Genomic DNA, 23,264 nt, shown 5'->3' with positions numbered 1-23,264 from the left:
ATCCACACAAGGCACATCACATGCAGAAAGCTTCACCAGATTCTGACACATACCACACACATGCAACTCGTCGTCGAAGGGGCGTTCAAGTGCCTTACGGCTAGGGGAGATCTAGCTCGGCACGGAGACACAGTGATGGTCACCCATCAAAGTGTACAACGAACAAGTTGGCTTTCAACAAATTCTGACACATAGCAAGCGAGCGACCGAGCTACACCGAAGGCAGCCCATGGTTGGTCACTCGCGGACGATCATCAGTAATGATCCTTCCGCAGGTTCACCTACGGAAACCTTGTTACGACTTTTACTTCCTCTAAATCATCAAGTTCGGTCAACTTCAGCCATGCCAGCTGCAGCTCACGAAGGAACCGCGGAAGGTAAGCCTCCAGAAACCTCACTAAATAATCCATCGGTAGTAGCGACGGGCGGTGTGTACAAAGGGCAGGGACGTAATCAGCACTAGCTAATGACTAGTGCTTACTAGAAATTCCAGGTTCATGGGGACCGTTGCAGTCCCCAATCCCGACTAGATGGGCATTTTAGTGATTTCCCGTTCCTCTCGGAATGGGGGCGCCTATTGGCGAGAACACGCTGCGACCCACATTGTAGCACGCGTGCAGCCCAGAACATCTAAGGGCATCACGGACCTGTTATCGCTCATTCTCAGCTTGCTAAACACAAGTTGTCCCGCTAAGCAGGGCAAACGTAGCCGACGACCGCCCGTGAAGGCGCCGCCCGGCTGTAACGTCAGGTGCGCCCGGAGGCGCACTGCTGACAGCGTTCTAGTTAGCATGTTTGAGTCACGTTCGTTATCGGAATTAACCAGACAAATCATTCCACGAACTAAGAACGGCCATGCACCACTACCCTTAAATTTGAGAAAGAGCTATCAATCTGTCTTACCTCGATAAGTTTGGACCTGGTAAATTTTCCCGTGTTGAGTCAAATTAAGCCGCAAGCTCCACTTCTTGTGGTGCCCTTCCGTCAATTCCTTTAAGTTTCAACTTTGCAACCATACTTCCCCCGGAACCCGATTTTGGTTTCCCGGAAGCGACTGAGAGCACCGAATAGGGGTAGCGTCTCCCAATTGCTAATTGGCATCGTTTACGGTTAGAACTAGGGCGGTATCTAATCGCCTTCGATCCTCTAACTTTCGTTCTTGATTAAAGAAAGCATCCATGGCAAACGCTTTCGCTTCAGTTGGTCCTACGACGGTCTACGAATTTCACCTCTCGCGCCGTAATACCAATGCCCCCAACTACTTCTGTTAATCATTACCTCTAGGTTTCTGACAAACCAACGAAATCGTATAAACCGAGGTCATATTCCATTATTCCATGCAAGATTATTCTCGGCCAACGCCAACCCCACGGGGGGGCCGGACGCTTTGTCTTAGCCTGCTTTGAGCACTCTAATTTGTTCAAGGTAAATGTGAGTATCTTGAGCACCATGAGGAGCCCGTGCCGGAGTTAACCGGTAGCACGGTACTCGTTCACAGAGTAACGCCCAAGTACACCATTGTGAGTCGCAGCCGTGAGCGCGCGCACGAACGGCCCCGGCGTGTAACCGGGCGCCCGTGGCGGTCACGTGTCTGGACGGGCAATCAACTTCGAACGTTTTAACCGCAACAACTTTAATATACGCTAGTGGAGCTGGAATTACCGCGGCTGCTGGCACCAGACTTGCCCTCCACTTGATCCTTGTTGAAGGATTTATACTCAACTCATTCCAATTATGGACCATCGTTAGAGAGGTCCATATTGTTATTTCTCGTCACTACCTCCCCGTACTGGGATTGGGTAATTTACGCGCCTGCTGCCTTCCTTGGATGTGGTAGCCATTTCTCAGGCTCCCTCTCCGGAATCGAACCCTGATTCCCCGTTACCCGTCGCAACCATGGTAGTCCTCTACACTACCATCAATGGTTGATAGGGCAGACATTTGAAAGATCTGTCGTCAGTCGACAAGCGACCGTACGATCGGCATCCTTATCCAGATTTCAACTCAAAGCGCCCGGAGGCGATTGGTTTAACTAATAAGTGCACCAGTTCCGCCGACCCGGAGGCCAACAGTCCCGGCATAATGCATGTATTAGCTCTGGCTTTTCCACAGTTATCCAAGTAACTAGTGGTAGGATGATCTTGTGAATTATAGCTGTTATACTGAGCCTTATGCGGTTTCACATTCATTTATGTTTGTACTTAGACATGCATGGCTTAACCTTTGAGACAAGCGTATATTACTGGTAGGATCAACCAGAATTCGTTCCACTACAGACACACACTCGCTTAGTGGGAAATAAATTTCCACACAACTCTCTCTCTCTAGAACCATATGGAATGGCTCTTTGGTGTTGGGTAAGGCACCAATTTGTTGGGGTGTAACGGTCACCACCAACTTTAAGTTTGTTAGGGCACAACGGAAACCACTAACTAAACTTTAGGAAACTAAATTTCCTCACACATTATCTCTCACCATATTAGCACTAGGTGCTATCCACGATTGTACAACGTTTCAACTCTTGAATCGACCGTAGGGCCGCGGAATTGCTTCCGGGCCCCTATTCTCGCTATTAATTGTTCATCTCTTTCAATACATCGAGTTCGTTCCATTGGGTAGTTCGCATGGCGAACGTTTTGATGCAGCCCCCTGGGGGACCACGGCACTTTACACCGGGTATGGTGTATGCGCAACCTACAGATAACAATAAACCCCTTATGCGTGTGTAAACCGATGTTGGGCTGCTCAACATCTTTCATGGTTACATCACTTGCACCAGAACCCACGGTGCCGATTTGGTAATATGTTGTACATTTACTCTCAAGATGTACGCTTCGGCCCCTTATTCAGGGGCTCAAGCTATTACCAGCAAGAACAATCCTCATCCAGACTTGAACTCGAAACACCCGCAGGCGAACGGTTTAACTAATAAGTGCACCAGTCTTGAATCCATGCGTCGGTGGAAACAATGCCGGCGTGTTGCATGTATTAGCTCTGAACTTAGCGAGTGATTGCCTTGCAGCTGTCATACTGAGCGTAGAGCGTGATTATCGCTCACTTGAACCATGTTGAATGGCTCTTTGGTGTAGGGTAAGGCACCAATTTGTTGGGGCGTAACGGTCACCACCAACTTAAGACTTGCTTAAAGGTATTTCAACGTTTTCAACTCTTAAATCGACCGTGTTTCATTATCATCTCTTCTTCTTATTAAATGCATAGAGTTCGTTCCATTGGGTAGTTCGCGTGGCGAACGGTTTGATGCAGCCCCCCGGGGGGGACCACGGCACTTTACACCGGGCATGGTGTATGCGCAACCTACAGATCACCAATATATTTGTGATCGATAATGCACACTTCTTACACGACTGACCAGTCGACAGCGCTGCCTTCCTATTATGCGTGTGTAAACCGATGTTGGGCTGCTCAACATCTTTCATGGTTACATCACTTGCACCAGAACCCACGGTGCCGATTTGGTAATATGTTGTACATGGTCTCAAGATGTACGCTTCGACCCCTTATTCAGGGGCTCAAGCTATTACCAGCAAGATCAATCCTCATCCAGACTTGAACTCGAAACACCCGGAGGCGAACGGTTTAACTAATAAGTGCACCAGTCTTGAATCCATGCGTCGGTGGAAACAATGCCGGCATGTTGCATGTATTAGCTCTGAACATAGCGAGTGATTGCCTTGTAGCTGTCGAACTGAGCGTAGAATGTGATTATCGCTCACTTGAAAGGGTCAAGCCCTTTCGAGTCGTCCGGTTTTTACGCCAGACGACTCGGTTCACCATCTTTCGGGATACAAGTTGACTAAGTGGTACCACTACACTTATCAACTTTCGATTTGGTAATCCTCATCCAGCTTCCTTTCTGGAGGTCCCGAGGATTACCAATTGGGCTGTCATACTGAGCTCATATATTGGAGATCGATAATGCACACTTCTTACACGACTGACCAGTCGACAGCGCTGCCTTCCTATTATGCGTGTGTAAACCGATGTTGGGCTGCTCAACATCTTTCACGGTTACATCACTTGCACCAGAACCCACGGTGCCGATTTGGTAATATGTTGTACATTTACTCTCAAGATGTACGCTTCGGCCCCTTATTCAGGGGCTCAAGCTATTACCAGCAAGAACAATCCTCATCCAGACTTGAACTCGAAACACCCGCAGGCGAACGGTTTAACTAATAAGTGCACCAGTCTTGAATCCATGCGTCGGTGGAAACAATGCCGGCGTGTTGCATGTATTAGCTCTGAACTTAGCGAGTGATTGCCTTGCAGCTGTCATACTGAGCGTAGAGCGTGATTATCGCTCACTTGAACCATGTTGAATGGCTCTTTGGTGTAGGGTAAGGCACCAATTTGTTGGGGCGTAACGGTCACCACCAACTTAAGACTTGCTTATAGGTATTTCAACGTTTTCAACTCTTAAATCGACCGTGTTTCATTATCATCTCTTCTTCTTATTAAATGCATCGAGTTCGTTCCATTGGGTAGTTCGCGTGGCGAACGGTTTGATGCAGCCCCCCGGGGGGGACCACGGCACTTTACACCGGGCATGGTGTATGCGCAACCTACAGATCACCAATATATTTGTGATCGATAATGCACACTTCTTACACGACTGACCAGTCGACAGCGCTGCCTTCCTATTATGCGTGTGTAAACCGATGTTGGGCTGCTCAACATCTTTCACGGTTACATCACTTGCACCCGAACCCATGGTGCCGATTTGGTAATATGTTGTACATGGTCTCAAGATGTACGCTTCGACCCCTTATTCAGGGGCTCAAGCTATTACCAGCAAGAACAATCCTCATCCAGACTTGAACTCGAAACACCCGGAGGCGAACGGTTTAACTAATAAGTGCACCAGTCTTGAATCCATGCGTCGGTGGAAACAATGCCGGCGTGTTGCATGTATTAGCTCTGAACATAGCGAGTGATTGCCTTGTAGCTGTCGAACTGAGCGTAGAATGTGATTATCGCTCACTTGAAAGGGTCAAGCCCTTTCGAGTCGTCCGGTTTTTACGCCAGACGACTCGGTTCACCATCTTTCGGGAAGGGACCGTCTCGGTCGCAAGCTGCTCCGGTCCCTAAACAACCTGCGACAAATGATAGGAAATGCCGACATCAATACGTGTTCAGTTTGGTTTATCGCTCATAGGTCTTTTTGACCATCGATCCCTGATTATAACTCTCAATTAAACAGTCAGGAGAGTAAGGCATGCCCATCGATATCTCATCGACAGGCGATACCGCAAGAACGGCCAACGACACATCAGGTGATCGATTATTGCTACGACTTTTGCTTAATCGTTTCCACTCCTTAGAGAAAGAAACCCCCGGGGACCGTCTCGGTCGCAAGCTGCTCCGGTCCCTAAACAACCTGCGACAAATGATAGGAAATGCCGACATCAATACGTGTTCAGTTTGGTTTATCGCTCATTGGTCTGTTTGACCATCGATCCCTGATTAAACTCTCAGTAATCCAGTCGGGAGAGTAAGGCATGCCCATCGATATCTCATCGACAGGCGATACCGCTTGAACGGCCAACGACACATCAGAGGATCGTATCTTGCTACAACTTTTGCTTAATCGTTTCTTCTCCTTGGAGAAAGAAACCCCCGGGGACCGTCTCGGCCGCAAGCTGCTCCGGTCCCTAAACAACCTGCGGCATCAAATGATAGGAAAAGCCGACATCAATACGTGTTCAGTTTGGTTTATCGCTCATTGGTCTTGTTTGACCATCGATCCCTGATTAATACTCTCAATTAGAAGGTCGGTAGAGTAAGGCATGCCCATCGATATCTCATCGACAGGCGATACCGCATGAACGGCCAACGACACATCAGAGGATCGTATCTTGCTACAACTCTTGCTTAATAGTTTCCACTCCTTGGAGAAAGAAACCCCCGGGGACCGTCTCGGCCGCAAGTTGCTCCGGTCCCTAAACAACCTGCGGCATCAAATGATAGGAAAAGCCGACATCAATACGTGTTCAGTTTGGTTTATCGCTCATAGGTCTGTTTGACCATCGATCCTAGAATTCAACTTTCGAGTAAGGCATGCCCGTCGATATCTCATCGATAGGCGATACCGGTAGAACGGCCAACGACACACATCTAGGATCGCATTTACTCTTCCTTGGATGGATAACCAATACCCTAGGACCGTTTCATCGCGAGCTGGTCCGGTCCTCAAACAACTCGCGAACCACCGATAGGATGATATTAGGAATGGCCGACTTTCATCCTTTAACTCTCAGTTCTGCTTACCAAAACATAGGTACTTGGACCTTAAAGACCACTATATGTTCCCCGATCGGGGGCAATCGGAACGTCTATCCATCATCAACATCGTTTCACTCATTCCGAACCACCAAATTGGACAGACAGTACCATATTCACCAACCGATTGCTTCAACTTCGCAAACTGTATGGTAAGTTCTACTAATTTCACATCTTACCATCGACTAATAGTGCATAAATCCACTTGGAAATCACTTTTCCTTGGTCCTCGGACCTTCTACGACAACGTCCAACAAATATCCGAAGTCGTTTCCCAACTTAGACCAAGCATTTCGTATCTTTACTTCTAATCGATTTTTTCTCTCATAATTGACGATCAAAATCTAAAAACCACATTTTGAGCCAGAAGCAGTCGTCCGATCGTCCTGGGGGTAGTCTCAATCGATTTAGAAGGGCCCAATTCATAAAGATACGTACTCAGTCAAATTCATGCTTCTGGCTCACCTACCCCCTATATAGAAAACGAAAGCGTACAGGCGTGGAAAACGTGCCATTTTTCTCCATCACGGACTTTTTTTTTCTCGTTGCACCGACTCTAGTAAAAAAGTGAAATTTTTTACTAGTTACCAACTTTTGCAAATTATCATCGGATATCACTTTTCATGGTCTATAGTAAGTTCTTATCACGTTTTAGTAGTTTTTGAAAAAAAAATTTTTTTGAACTTTTCAAAATTTTTCAAAACAAAGTTTTTGTAGGCGGTTTTGTGTATGGAGGGTTACTAGTCTCGGGGTCACTGTTTGACCAAAAAACCACTATATATCATTCGAAAGGTAATTTCAAGGGCTACAAAAAATTGTTCTACGGCACCCCCCTCCGACGTCTAGTATTCGAGTTATTGGCCAAAAACCATCACTTGAGCGATTTTTCGTTCAGGGTACCCGACTCTAGTAAAAAAGTGAAATTTTTCTCGATTGACCAAGTGTTGCAAATGACCATCGGATTTCACTTTTTATGGTCTATAGTGAGTTCTGATCACGATTTGGTACTTTTTGAAAAAATTTTTTTGACGCACTTTTCAAAATTTTGCAAAACCAAAACTTTTTAGGCGGTTTTGTGTATGGAGGGTTACTAGTCTCGGGGTCACTGTTTGACCAAAAAACCACTATATATCATTCGAAAGGTAATTTCAAGGGCTACAAAAAATTGTTCTACGGCACCCCCCTCCGACGTCTAGTATTCGAGTTATTGGCCAAAAACCGCAACTATAGCGGTTTTTCGTACAGGGTACCCGACTCTAGTAAAATGATGCGATTTTTACTAGTCTAGGAACTTTTTGGTCAAAAAATCAAGTATATGTCATTCGATAGATAATTTCAAGGGCTACCAAAAATTGTTCCATGACACCCCCCTGCGACGTCTAGTATTCGAGTTATGGGCCAAAAACCATTCATACTTGAGCATTTTGCTCATTTTGCCTGTACGGGTACCGGGGACTAGTAAAATCAGGCCAATTTTACTAGAGTAGGGGTCCTTTTTGGTCAAAAAAACAACTTTTGCTCGTTCGATAGGGAATCGATAGGGCAACAAAAAATCGTTCTACGACCCCCCCTTCCGATGTCTAGTATTCGAGTTATGGGCCAAAAACAGTTTATAGCTAATTTTTCACTCGATTTTTCACCAAGTATCGCACATTACTCCGGTTCTATACATTGGATCGTCAATCTTTAAGATTTTATGGGTAGTTCCAACTGTTTGCTACATTTCATCCATACATCACCAACCGATTCAATGTCTGTGCTAGAAGTTATTAGAGGAATAAAAAAATTTACCCTTGGCTTTGGACCGTACAATTTTACCCATTTTTGGCCCATATTTGCCCCATAGCTCCGCCGGTATCCAAGATATGGCCACACTTTCTTCTGGCCATGGGTAGATGGCACTTGTGGCTAGATTTCTTCCATGCACCACTAATCGCTACCATGTCTGTGGCCGGAGCTATTCACGAAAGCGCCTCGCGCACTTGGTCGGATTTTTGGTCCAACTTGCACCATTTTTGGCCCATATTTGCCCCATAGCTCCGCCGGTATCCAAGATATGGCCACACTTTCTTCTGGCCATGGCTAGATGGCACTTGTGGCTAGATTTCTTCCATGCACCACTAATCGCTACCATGTCTGTGGCCGGAGCTATTCGACGAACAACCATCGCATTTACCTAGGTACTTTTTCGGATTTTTGGTCCAACTTGCACCATTTTTGGCCCGTATTTGCCCCATAGCTCCGCCGGTATCCAAGATATGGCCACACTTTCTTCTGGCCATGGGTAGATGGCACTTGTGGCTAGATTTCTTCCATGCACCACTAATCGCTACCATGTCTGTGGCCGGAGCTATTCACGAAAGCGCCTCGCGCACTTGGTCGGATTTTTGGTCCACCTGGCACCATTGTTGGCCCGTATTTGCCCCATAGCTCCGCCGGTATCCAAGATATGGCCACACTTTGTTCTGGCCATGGGTAGATGGCACTTGTGGCTAGATTTCTTCCATGCACCACTAATCGCTACCATGTCTCTGGCCGGAGCTATTCGACGAACAACCATCGCATTTACCTAGGTACTTTTTCGGATTTTTGGTCCAACTTGCACCATTTTTGGCCCATATTTGCCCCATAGCTCCGCCGGTATCCAAGATATGGCCACACTTTCTTCTGGCCATGGGTAGATGGCACTTGTGGCTAGATTTCTTCCATGCACCACTAATCGCTACCATGTCTGTGGCCGGAGCTATTCGACGAACAACCATCGCATTTACCTAGGTACTTTTTCGGATTTTTGGTCCAACTTGCACCATTTTTGGCCCATATTTGCCCCATAGCTCCGCCGGTATCCAAGATATGGCCACACTTTCTTCTGGCCATGGCTAGATGGCACTTGTGGCTAGATTTCTTCCATGCACCACTAATCGCTACCATGTCTGTGGCCGGAGCTATTCGACGAACAACCATCGCATTAACCAGGTACTTTTTCGGGTTTTGGTCCACCTGGCACCATTTTGGGCCCGTATTTGCCCCATAGCTCCGCCGGTATCCAAGATATGGCCACACTTTCTTCTGGCCATGGGTAGATGGCACTTGTGGCTAGATTTCTTCCATGCACCACTAATCGCTACCATGTCTGTGGCCGGAGCTATTCGACGAACAACCATCGCATTACCCCGGTACTTTTTCGGGTTTTTGGTCCACCTGGCACCATTTTTGGCCCATATTTGCCCCATAGCTCCGCCGGTATCCAAGATATGGCCACACTTTCTTCTGGCCATGGGTAGATGGCACTTGTGGCTAGATTTCTTCCATGCACCACTAATCGCTACCATGTCTGTGGCCGGAGCTATTCACGAAAGCGCCTCGCGCACTTGGTCGGATTTTTGGTCCAACTTGCACCATTTTTGGCCCGTATTTGCCCCATAGCTCCGCCGGTATCCAAGATATCGCCACACTTTCTTCTGGCCATGGCTAGATGGCACTTGTGGCTAGATTTCTTCCATGCACCACTAATCGCTACCATGTCTGTGGCCGGAGCTATTCGACGAACAACCATCGCATTCACCTTCTTCGGTGCACTTCTTCGGGAATTTGGTGCAACCAAGTTTTCACTATAACTTGGTCATTTTCCGTCCATCGGACATGCGGTTTTGGGTGTCGATACTTGACACCGCACGCTACAATATGTTCCTCCACGACCATGTGGTCCGATGCTTCCAACAGGAGCTATTCGAGGAGTACCGATTTTTCACCATTAAAAATGCTCAATTTTGCACCAACTTTTGCCTATAACTCAGGCTGTATCGATCGGATCTTCAATCTTGAAAAAGTTTTGGATAGGTGGCATCAAATGCTACATTTCGTTCTTGCACGTCAACTTTGTCCGATGTCTAGCAAAAAAGTTATTCGCGAACCAAGTCCAGAACCCATGCAATGGCTGCCCTCATTGCATACATCACGGCGGTTAACTCTCGTTACTCTATACCGAGGACTTGGTACTTTTTCAGGCATTCGTTGCTACTTCTCGGTTCATGATATTCGTTTACGGTCTTCACTAGGGCATTTGGTGCTACTTCTCGGTTCATGATATTCGTTTACGGTCTTCACTAGGGCATTTGGTGCTACTTCTCGGTTCATGATATTCGTTTACGGTCTTCACTAGGGCATTTGGTGCTCCTTATCGGTTCATGATATTCGTTTACGGTCTTCACTAGGGCATTTGGTGCTCCTTATCGGTTCATGATATTCGTTTACGGTCTTCACTAGGGCATTTGGTGCTCCTTATCGGTTCATGATATTCGTTTACGGTCTTCACTAGGGCATTTGGTGCTCCTTCTCGGTTCATGATATTCGTTTACGGTCTTCACTAGGGCATTTGGTACTGGGCTTCCCACTTTCTACTGATCGATCCATACTCACTTGCGTGCACCTAGCCTAGGAAGGTTTCCTATGGCTTCCCATCTTTCTACTGATCGATCCATACTCACTTGCGTGCACCTAGCCTAGGAAGGTTTCCTATGGCTTCCCATCTTTCTACTGATCGATCCATACTCACTTGCGTGCACCTAGCCTAGGAAGGTTTCCTATGGCTTCCCATCTTTCTACTGATCGATCCATACTCACTTGCGTGCACCTAGCCTAGGAAGGTTTCCTATGGCTTCCCATCTTTCTACTGATCGATCCATACTCACTTGCGTGCACCTAGCCTAGGAAGGTTTCCTATGGCTTCCCATCTTTCTACTGATCGATCCATACTCACTTGCGTGCACCTAGCCTAGGAAGGTTTCCTTGGGCTTCCCATCTTTCTACTGATCGATCCATACTCACTTGCGTGCACCTAGCCTAGGAAGGTTTCCTATGGCTTCCCATCTTTCTACTGATCGATCCATACTCACTTGCGTGCACCTAGCCTAGGAAGGTTTCCTATGGCTTCCCATCTTTCTACTGATCGATCCATACTCACTTGCGTGCACCTAGCCTAGGAAGGTTTCCTTGGGCTTCCCATCTTTCTACTGATCGATCCATACTCACTTGCGTGCACCTAGCCTAGGAAGGTTTCCTTGGGCTTCCCATCTTTCTACTGATCGATCCATACTCACTTGCGTGCACCTAGCCTAGGAAGGTTTCCTATGGCTTCCCATCTTTCTACTGATCGATCCATACTCACTTGCGTGCACCTAGCCTAGGAAGGTTTCCTATGGCTTCCCATCTTTCTACTGATCGATCCATACTCACTTGCGTGCACCTAGCCTAGGAAGGTTTCCTATGGCTTCCCATCTTTCTACTGATCGATCCATACTCACTTGCGTGCACCTAGCCTAGGAAGGTTTCCTATGGCTTCCCATCTTTCTACTGATCGATCCATACTCACTTGCGTGCACCTAGCCTAGGAAGGTTTCCTATGGCTTCCCATCTTTCTACTGATCGATCCATACTCACTTGCGTGCACCTAGCCTAGGAAGGTTTCCTTGGGCTTCCCATCTTTCTACTGATCGATCCATACTCACTTGCGTGCACCTAGCCTAGGAAGGTTTCCTATGGCTTCCCATCTTTCTACTGATCGATCCATACTCACTTGCGTGCACCTAGCCTAGGAAGGTTTCCTATGGCTTCCCATCTTTCTACTGATCGATCCATACTCACTTGCGTGCACCTAGCCTAGGAAGGTTTCCTTGGGCTTCCCATCTTTCTACTGATCGATCCATACTCACTTGCGTGCACCTAGCCTAGGAAGGTTTCCTATGGCTTCCCATCTTTCTACTGATCGATCCATACTCACTTGCGTGCACCTAGCCTAGGAAGGTTTCCTTGGGCTTCCCATCTTTCTACTGATCGATCCATACTCACTTGCGTGCACCTAGCCTAGGAAGGTTTCCTTGGGCTTCCCATCTTTCTACTGATCGATCCATACTCACTTGCGTGCACCTAGCCTAGGAAGGTTTCCTTGGGCTTCCCATCTTTCTACTGATCGATCCATACTCACTTGCGTGCACCTAGCCTAGGAAGGTTTCCTATGGCTTCCCATCTTTCTACTGATCGATCCATACTCACTTGCGTGCACCTAGCCTAGGAAGGTTTCCTATGGCTTCCCATCTTTCTACTGATCGATCCATACTCACTTGCGTGCACCTAGCCTAGGAAGGTTTCCTTGGGCTTCCCATCTTTCTACTGATCGATCCATACTCACTTGCGTGCACCTAGCCTAGGAAGGTTTCCTATGGCTTCCCATCTTTCTACTGATCGATCCATACTCACTTGCGTGCACCTAGCCTAGGAAGGTTTCCTATGGCTTCCCATCTTTCTACTGATCGATCCATACTCACTTGCGTGCACCTAGCCTAGGAAGGTTTCCTTGGGCTTCCCATCTTTCTACTGATCGATCCATACTCACTTGCGTGCACCTAGCCTAGGAAGGTTTCCTTGGGCTTCCCATCTTTCTACTGATCGATCCATACTCACTTGCGTGCACCTAGCCTAGGAAGGTTTCCTATGGCTTCCCATCTTTCTACTGATCGATCCATACTCACTTGCGTGCACCTAGCCTAGGAAGGTTTCCTATGGCTTCCCATCTTTCTACTGATCGATCCATACTCACTTGCGTGCACCTAGCCTAGGAAGGTTTCCTATGGCTTCCCATCTTTCTACTGATCGATCCATACTCACTTGCGTGCACCTAGCCTAGGAAGGTTTCCTATGGCTTCCCATCTTTCTACTGATCGATCCATACTCACTTGCGTGCACCTAGCCTAGGAAGGTTTCCTATGGCTTCCCATCTTTCTACTGATCGATCCATACTCACTTGCGTGCACCTAGCCTAGGAAGGTTTCCTTGGGCTTCCCATCTTTCTACTGATCGATCCATACTCACTTGCGTGCACCTAGCCTAGGAAGGTTTCCTATGGCTTCCCATCTTTCTACTGATCGATCCATACTCACTTGCGTGCACCTAGCCTAGGAAGGTTTCCTATGGCTTCCCATCTTTCTACTGATCGATCCATACTCACTTGCGTGCACCTAGCCTAGGAAGGTTTCCTTGGGCTTCCCATCTTTCTACTGATCGATCCATACTCACTTGCGTGCACCTAGCCTAGGAAGGTTTCCTATGGCTTCCCATCTTTCTACTGATCGATCCATACTCACTTGCGTGCACCTAGCCTAGGAAGGTTTCCTTGGGCTTCCCATCTTTCTACTGATCGATCCATACTCACTTGCGTGCACCTAGCCTAGGAAGGTTTCCTATGGCTTCCCATCTTTCTACTGATCGATCCATACTCACTTGCGTGCACCTAGCCTAGGAAGGTTTCCTTGGGCTTCCCATCTTTCTACTGATCGATCCATACTCACTTGCGTGCACCTAGCCTAGGAAGGTTTCCTATGGCTTCCCATCTTTCTACTGATCGATCCATACTCACTTGCGTGCACCTAGCCTAGGAAGGTTTCCTATGGCTTCCCATCTTTCTACTGATCGATCCATACTCACTTGCGTGCACCTAGCCTAGGAAGGTTTCCTTGGGCTTCCCATCTTTCTACTGATCGATCCATACTCACTTGCGTGCACCTAGCCTAGGAAGGTTTCCTTGGGCTTCCCATCTTTCTACTGATCGATCCATACTCACTTGCGTGCACCTAGCCTAGGAAGGTTTCCTATGGCTTCCCATCTTTCTACTGATCGATCCATACTCACTTGCGTGCACCTAGCCTAGGAAGGTTTCCTATGGCTTCCCATCTTTCTACTGATCGATCCATACTCACTTGCGTGCACCTAGCCTAGGAAGGTTTCCTATGGCTTCCCATCTTTCTACTGATCGATCCATACTCACTTGCGTGCACCTAGCCTAGGAAGGTTTCCTATGGCTTCCCATCTTTCTACTGATCGATCCATACTCACTTGCGTGCACCTAGCCTAGGAAGGTTTCCTTGGGCTTCCCATCTTTCTACTGATCGATCCATACTCACTTGCGTGCACCTAGCCTAGGAAGGTTTCCTATGGCTTCCCATCTTTCTACTGATCGATCCATACTCACTTGCGTGCACCTAGCCTAGGAAGGTTTCCTTGGGCTTCCCATCTTTCTACTGATCGATCCATACTCACTTGCGTGCACCTAGCCTAGGAAGGTTTCCTTGGGCTTCCCATCTTTCTACTGATCGATCCATACTCACTTGCGTGCACCTAGCCTAGGAAGGTTTCCTTGGGCTTCCCATCTTTCTACTGATCGATCCATACTCACTTGCGTGCACCTAGCCTAGGAAGGTTTCCTTGGGCTTCCCATCTTTCTACTGATCGATCCATACTCACTTGCGTGCACCTAGCCTAGGAAGGTTTCCTATGGCTTCCCATCTTTCTACTGATCGATCCATACTCACTTGCGTGCACCTAGCCTAGGAAGGTTTCCTATGGCTTCCCATCTTTCTACTGATCGATCCATACTCACTTGCGTGCACCTAGCCTAGGAAGGTTTCCTATGGCTTCCCATCTTTCTACTGATCGATCCATACTCACTTGCGTGCACCTAGCCTAGGAAGGTTTCCTTGGGCTTCCCATCTTTCTACTGATCGATCCATACTCACTTGCGTGCACCTAGCCTAGGAAGGTTTCCCTTCGGTACCGACTTCCATCTACGCACTCGATATAACCTAGGTACTTGGTACCGATGTTGGTTAACACTCAAGCATTTCTTGCATCCTGCGTGCAAGGTACCAATTTTCACTTCTTAGGTACGTTTATGGGCCCGCATTAATCCAATATCGCTCCGATGGCCTTTCGCATTATTTCATCCGATAGCCCTTGCCAAAAGCTACCAAAAGTTCCTCCACGGCCATGTGCTCCGACGCTTAGTTTAGGAAATATTCGAAAAAATTCAAAATAGGAAGCATTTTCTTATTGGAAAATCACCTTAAATCGATGGCCATTTTTTGGGCAAAAACTTTAACGTCTTCCCGACTTTGCGGGAATTGCGAATTTTAGGCACCCAGAGAAAATCTTTTACTTTAAGGGGGCGGCCGCGAAGTTGCCCAAAGTCTCGGACACAAAAATTCTCAAGTTCCCCACTCTAGTAAATCGCCCTATGAGTATCTCCTGGCCCGCGAGCTCTGCGAGCGGGCCAGCTTCGGCGATTTTTGCCTTTTCGCCTAGGCGGTTCTTCTACGAAATTGGTCCACAGCTTTTGCTCAGAAAGCTAGCATTTGTTGCAACAGTTAGGTGCTTGGTACCACATTTTGGTATCCATTTGGGCATTTGTTGCAACTACTCGGTACTTTGGCCCACATTTCGCTCTACTCGGGCCTCTATGGTGCTACTTGTCGGTACTTTTGGCCAACTTAGGCCAATTGGGTGCAACTTGTGGGTACTCTGTGGGTACTTTAGGGCATATTGTGTCTTTCGGGTGAACCTTCGCGATACTTCATGGGTACTGATGGCCAACTTAGGAACATTCAGTGCAACCTTTGGGCCTAAGGAAATTTGTCCAACTCTTTGGACTTAGAAAATTTTCTGGACTTAGAAAATTTTCTGGACTTGTAAAAATTTTCAAATGTTCAATTTGGCCCACATTTCGCTCTACTCGGGCCTCTATGGTGCTACTTGGCGGTACTTTTGGCCAACTTAGGCCAATTGGGTGCTCTTTGTGGGTACTCTATCGGTACTTTTGGCCAACTTAGGCCAATGGGGTGCTATATGTGGGTGCTCTATCGGTACTTTTGGCCATGTTAGGCCCATTCGGTGCTATTTGTGGGTACTCTATCGGTACTTTTGGCCATGTTAGGCCCATTCGGTGCTATTTGTGGGTACTCTATCAGTACTTTTGGCCAACTTAGGCCAACTCAGTGCTACTTGTGGGTACTCTATCGGTACTTTTGGCCAACTTAGGCCAACGCGGTGCTATTTGTGGGTACTCTATCGGTACTTTTGGCCAACTTAGGCCCATTCGGTGCTATTTGTGGGTACTCTATCGGTACTTTTGGCCAACATAGGCCAATTGGGTGCTACTTGTGGGTGCTCTATCGGTACTTTTGGCCAACTTAGGCCAACTGGGTGCTAATTGTGGGTACTCTATCGGTACTTTTGGCCAACATAGGCCAATTGGGTGCTACTTGTGGGTTCTCTATCGGTACTTTTGGCCAACTTAGGCCAACTGGGTGCTATTTGTGGGTACTCTATCGGTACTTTTGGCCAACTTAGGCCAACTCAGTGCTTCTTGTGGGTACTCTATCGGTACTTTTGGCCAACTTAGGCCAACTCAGTGCTTCTTGTGGGTACTCTATCGGTACTTTTGGCCAACTTAGGCCAACTCAGTGCTACTTGTGGGTACTCTATCGGTACTTTTGGCCAACTTAGGCCAACGCGGTGCTATTTGTGGGTACTCTATCGGTACTTTGGGACATATTATGTCCTTCGGGTGAACCTTCTCGATACCTCATGGGTACTTGTGGCCAACTTAGGAAAATTCAGTGCAACCTATGGGCCTTTGGAAATTGTTCCAACACTTTGGACTTAGAAAATTTTCTGGACTTAGAAAATTTTTTGGACTTAGAAAAATTTTCAACTTCTGTATCTTCTTCATCATGTTCCATTTTGTGGGACTTAGAAAATTTTCTGGACTTAGAAAATTTTTTGGACTTAGGAAATTTTTCAACACTTGTAAAATTTTTGTTCCTTCTTTGAAGAAGAATACTTTCCACTATTAGCTTCTTTCTCTTTTTCTTCTTAGTTGTCTTCTTATTTTCGGTCCGAGAGCGCCGACACTTGTAAAATTATCTAAGTCCGAAGACTTTTGGAATGAACCAAAAGTCAACGAACACAATACATCAACCCTATCAACATCAAGTGGCAACCCGAAGGAAGCGCAGCGGCCAGCCCATGTACAACGCGAAGTTGTAGCATGCAACCAACCAACCGCTAACCTCCAACGGCACTCAATGTATTCGTTACACATGGGCGCACCTGCACCACACTGTCGTGACCATCCAACGAGCCGTCGGTTCGGTCGTGTGTTACAAGCACCCCATCACATAGGCATAGAGTCACCACACAGTGTTCTTCAACACTCTCGTCACATGGTGCAAGTCACGGTACGCACCACCAATGTGCACTGGTTGGCCAATTCCAGCACACACGGGGCGCGCACGCGCAAGCACTAACCACCAAGCATGGGTCGCCTGAGAGGATCGATGCGAACGCATCTCTACAACTTGAAGCTCCCAGCCTGTAGTCCCGTCGTTTGCGGGCGGTCGTAGGTGTCGAAACTAGTGCTATCCACAGTCGGCAAGCTCGTCCACCGGTGTTCCCAACATGTATGGTACTAACACGTGCAGCGCGAACCCGCCCTTTGCGGCCTAGTAGTAAGCGGGGATGAGACGCCAGTGTGCCAATGGACAGCACGGACGGTTCTCGGAGGGTTGTTAGGCCCGCTAGCTTACGACCACCTAATGGGTATAAGAAGCGCTATCAGCTCGGATTGGATACGACCTTAGAGGCGTTCAGGCATAATCCAGCGGACGTAGCGTCATACCATAGTCCGTTCGAACTAGTATTGAGCCAGTGGTCCGTACCTGTGGTTCCTCTCGTACTGCACAGGAATTCCGTTAAGATAGCGACAAACAATGCACACCAGTAGGGTAAAACTAACCTGTCTCACGACGGTCTAAACCCAGCTCACGTTCCCTTGAAAGGGTGAACAATCCTACGCTTGGTAAATTTTGCTTTACAATGATAGGAAGAGCCGACATCGAAGGATCAAAAAGCCACGTCGCTATGAACGCTTGGCGGCCACAAGCCAGTTATCCCTGTACGAACCCGTTTTTTGGTGTTTTCTTGAATCTCTTGCGGAATTTATTAAAAATTCTTATTCTTGCGGTTTTCTCTTGCGAAATTGTTTTTAATAAAGAAAAAAGTGGGAGTTTTTCATTCTTGCGATCCGCGGACGGGAAATCTGCCAAAGGGGCTCTAGCGACGGACGGTCGTTACCTTGGCAGATGTTGAAGGGAATATTCCCTTGTTCCGTCTGAACGATTCGTGCAGGCGGTTTTTTGTGAAAGGAGCGGAGAATGGAGGGGCGGGTGCTTCGTTCCGGGGTGCGGTCGTCGTCCACGCCTCGGAAGCGGTCCGATACCCCTTCCCCTTTACCGGAGACACCACGGCCGGCCGGACCAACGGTGGCGGTTCCGTCCGAGGCTGATAATTCCGAGGAGGAGGACGATGCGGAATTTTCCGACGCCTCTCTTCTCGAGCAGACGGTGGTGCCGCCAGTGGTAGCGGCAGGGGAGATGTCTTCAACCGTGGCTCCCCACGACGATGGCGAAGCGTCGGTGCTGGCTTTCCAGCACAAGATGCTGGAGAACTTCGCCAAACAGATCGAGTCGCTGACGGAAGAGCTGCGACTTAGCCGGGAACGTGAAGTGGCCCTGAAGTGTACGCTGGAAGCGCTTCAAGAGGGCATGCGTTCCTTGACGGCGCTTCATTCCTCGGCACAGCCTGTTGGTCAGGGCAGTGCCAGGACAAAACGCAGCCGGCAGCAGCGCAACCGTGCGAAGAAAGCTTCGCAACTGCAGCAGCAGCAGCAGCAGCAGCAGCAGCAGCAGCGGCAGCAGCAGCAGCAGCGGCAGCAGCAACAACAACAGCGGCAGCAGCAGCAGCAGCAGCAGCAGCAGCAGCGCAGCCAGCCACAGCCGCAGCGACGGACGGTCGCAGTGTCGGCTAATGGCCAGCAGCAGCAGCAGCAGCAGCAACCGCAACGTCAGCAGCAGCGGCAACAGCAGCAGATGTCCTGGGCTACGGTCGTGAGCGGTCGGAAGAGCCGATCGCAACGTTCGACTCAGCAGCAGCAGCAACCGCAGCAGGTGGGCCAGCCGTACCGGCCACCTCAGATGCGCCAGCAGCAGCAGCAGAGTCAGCAGCAACAACATCAGCAGCATCGTGCCCAGTCTAAGGGGCGTCCTCCGCGTCCTGACCGCATTGCGGTGGTCCCAGGTTCGGACAAAACCTGGACAGAGATGTACGTGAAGCTGCGTACATCTCAGGAGCTGCAGGACGTCAGGGCAGACATCGGCATGGGGCGCCGGACCGTGCAAGGTCATCTGCTTGTACCGTTGCGGAAGAACGTCGATAGCGCGGAGCTGGCTCGCCGGATCCAGCTAGCGCTAGGTGAGGATGGCGAGGCACGAGTGGTGACGGAGATGGGTGAGCTTCTCATCACCAACGTCGACTCTCTGGCCAAAGAGAGTGACGTGAAGCTTGCCATTGAGGAGAAGCTGGGGTCAGCGGCTGGCATCACTCACGTCGAGCTTTGGGAGCTCCGTGATGGCACAAAGCGAGCGCGTGTTCGACTCCCACTGGCCAAGGCACGGAGTCTCATTGGTCAGAAGTTGACACTCTGCCAATGTGTCAGCGGCATCCGCGAAGTGCCGAAGAAGCCGCTCGACCGTCAGCGCTGCTTCCGTTGCCTGCTGATGGGGCACCTGGCGCGGGACTGCCGTTCTTCAACTGACCGGACGGGTCAGTGTTTGCAGTGTGGCGAGGTAGGCCACCGCGTTAGTCAGTGCACGTCGGCAGCTAAGTGCATTGTCTGCCAGGGGCCCCATCGAGTGGGCCACTCATCGTGCCGACAAGGTCAACAGTGTCGGGTGTAGTGAGGGTGATGCAGGTCAACCTGGGTGGTGGACGCACTGCCCAGGATCTGGCCCTGCAAACAGCCCGCACGAAGCGGGTCGACGTGCTGCTGCTGTCAGAGGTGTATCGACCTCCAGAGGGCAGCGGTAACTGGACGGTGGATTCGTCGGGGAGAGCAGCTGTGGTGGCAACCGGCCACCTTCCAATCCAGCGGGTCTGGCGATGTGCCATGCCCGGGTTGGCTGCTGCGCAGATTGGAGGGGTGGTCTTCATCAGCTGTTACGCCCCTCCACGTCTCAACGCCGGCGAGTTCGAGCAACTTCTGGAGGCGGTGGAGTTGGAGGCCCAACCCCACCCTCGCATCGTCCTGGCAGGCGATTTCAACGCCTGGAATGAGGAGTGGGGTAGCCAACGTACCACCCGGCGCGGTGAAGAGCTGCTCGATACAATTCGGCAGCTTGGGCTTGTGGTCCTGAACCAAGGATCGGTCCCGACGTTCGTGGGCAACGGAGTCGCCACTCCCAGTGTCGTGGATGTGTCTTTCGCGAGCGCATCCATTGCTCGTCCAGACACTTGGGAGGTGGCAGCGAACACCACTTCGTGCCACTATACGGCGTCGGACCACCGGTACATTTTCTTCACCGTGGGGCCTCCAACTCTTGACCAGCAGCGACGACAACAGCAGCAGCACCAGCAGCAGCAGCACCAGCAGCAGCAGCACCTGCAGCAGCAGCATCGTCACCTGAACGGGAGGCAGCAGCGACAACAGCAGCAGCATCGCCAGCGGGGACAGGGGTCCTCTTCGTCGTCTACCACGTTTCGGCACGCTGGCCGTAGATGGAAGACGACGCAGTTTTCGGTGGAGGCATTCGCAGCCGCACTCCAGACGGCCGGTTTTCCGGAACGAGCCGTCAGTCAGGAGGGGATGGTCGACGCCATGCTAGATGCATGCGACGACACGATGGAGCGCGTCACCATGTCGCATCGTGACCCCCATCGAGACCTCTTCTGGTGGACTCCGGAGATCTTGCGTCTTCGGGAGGAGTGTTCGACCGTGCATGAGCGGATGCTTCGTACCACCGACCTGCAGGAGCGCAGCATTGTGGCTGCACATCATCGGTCGGCGAGGAGAGCTGTCGAGAAGGCTGTCCGGGCCAGCAAGCGAGCGCAGCTCGATGAGCTGATTCAACAGGCGGAAACCAACGAGTTTGGGGCCGGTTATCGGGTGGTCATGTCTCGTCTTCGTGGCTGCTTCGTGCCACCTGAGACTGACTGTGTCGTGTTGGAGCGGATAGCCAACGATCTGTTCCCGACACATCCGCCTGTTGACTGGCCGGACGCTGAATCATCGAGCGTCGACACCGAGGAGCGGAGTTCTTCGTTGACCCCTGTCACCGTGGGCGAGCTGTTGTCCATCGTGGGATCGATGGCGAACCGGAAAGCGCCTGGACTGGACGGTATCCCCAACGCGGCGGTTAAGACGGCCATTAGGAAGTACCCGGAGGTTTTCGTCCGTTTGTACCAGGACTGCCTGGACCGGGGTGCGTTTCCAGCGCCCTGGAAGAGGCAACGACTGGTACTGCTGCCAAAGCCTGGCAAGCCTCCCGGGGAAAGCTCCTCCTACCGGCCGCTGTGCATGCTCGACGCACTCGGCAAGGTGTTGGAGCGCCTAATTCTTAACCGCCTCAACGAGTTCCTGGAGGAACCGGATGCGGAACGGCTGTCGGACGGGCAGTACGGTTTCCGGCGAGGCAGATCCACCATCAGTGCGATCCAGCGCGTTGTCGAAGCGGGCAGGACGGCCATGTCCTTTCGCCGCACCAACGCCCGAGACAAGCGCTGCCTGATGGTGGTGGCACTTGATATCCGCAACGCCTTTAACTCTGCGCCCTGGCAAGCCATCGCCAACGCGCTGAGGGACAAGGGGGTACCGTCATCGCTGCAGCAGATACTGAGGAGCTATTTCGAGGACCGGCGGCTGGTTATCGACACCAGCGAGGGCCCTGTCGAGCGGAACATCAGTGCGGGCGTTCCACAGGGTTCCATTTTGGGACCCACGCTTTGGAACGTGCTGTACGACGGGGTCCTGGGTGTCCAGTTGCCTGAGGGGGCCGAGGTTATTGGCTACGCTGATGACCTTGTCGTCTTGGTCCCTGCAACGACACCCCAAGCCGCTTCCTCGACTGCTGAACGAGCCATTGCGGTAATCATGGACTGGTTGGACCGGAACCGTCTCTCGTTGGCGCCAGAGAAGACGGAAATGACGCTCATCTCCACCCTGAAGCGTCATCCGGTCGTCAGCATCAACATCGGAGGTGTGGTCGTGCAATCCCAGCGCTCCATCCGTTATCTTGGAGTTTGGTTGCACGACCACCTGTCATGGTTGCCGCACGTTCAGCAGGCTGCAGCGAAGGCCATGAAGGTCGCGGAAGCCGTCACGCGCCTCATGCCGAACCACAGTGGACCGAAGTCGTCGCGTGCCCGACTGCTGGCGGCCGTAGCGGACTCCATCCTGCGTTACGGGGCCCCAGTTTGGTCGGAGGGGCTGCAGCTGCGCCAATGTCGTAGATTGGTGCAGCGGGTGCAGAGGACAACGGCCATTCGTGTTTGTCGGGCTTTCCGGACGGTGAGGGGTGAGACGGCCGTGCTGCTGGCCGGTCTCATTCCAATATGCCTGCAGATAGAGGAGGACAGCAGGGTCCATCAACGGCTGAACGATCCAGTCAACGAGATCCCCAGGTCTGGCGTTCGGGAGCTGGAGCGTGACCGGACGTTTGAACAGTGGCAGCAGCGGTGGGACGCGGATGCTGCCAGCGAAGACGCCAGTCGGTACACTCGGTGGACGCATCGAGTGCTACCCGACGTGAGGGCATGGCAGTCACGGAAGCATGGAGACGTGACGTTCCAGTTGGCGCAGGTATTGTCTGGCCACGGATTTTTCCGTGACTACCTGTGCCGGATGGGCTTCACGTCGTCCCCGGACTGCCCCAGATGTCCTGGCGTTGCCGAGACGGCGGAACACGTCGTATTTTGCTGTCCGCGTTTTGCCGCTGAACGGGAGGTGCTGTTCGAGGCGGGGAGATCGAACCAGATCACCCCCGAGGGCTTCGAGGCAGCCTTGCTTGAGAGCCCGGAGAGGTGGAGCGGCATTTGCGAGTTCGTCGCACGGATAACCGACGAGCTGCAAGATGGCTGGAATGCGGAAAGGGAGGAGTTAGCCGCGCAGGACCAGCTGTTAGCCGCACGCCTCCCCGACAACTCGGTGGCTGTCGCTCGCAACCAGCGCCGGAATGTTGCGAGAAATGCGGCTCGAGCAAGAGCAAGGGAGTTGCAGCGTGGTGGGCGGCCCCCATCACCACCTC

Source organism: Anopheles funestus (genome assembly GCF_943734845.2).
Source record: "Anopheles funestus chromosome X unlocalized genomic scaffold, idAnoFuneDA-416_04 X_unloc_23, whole genome shotgun sequence".
Classification (NCBI taxonomy): Eukaryota; Metazoa; Arthropoda; class Insecta; order Diptera; family Culicidae; genus Anopheles; species Anopheles funestus.
Note: the sequence above shows the minus strand (reverse complement) of the source record.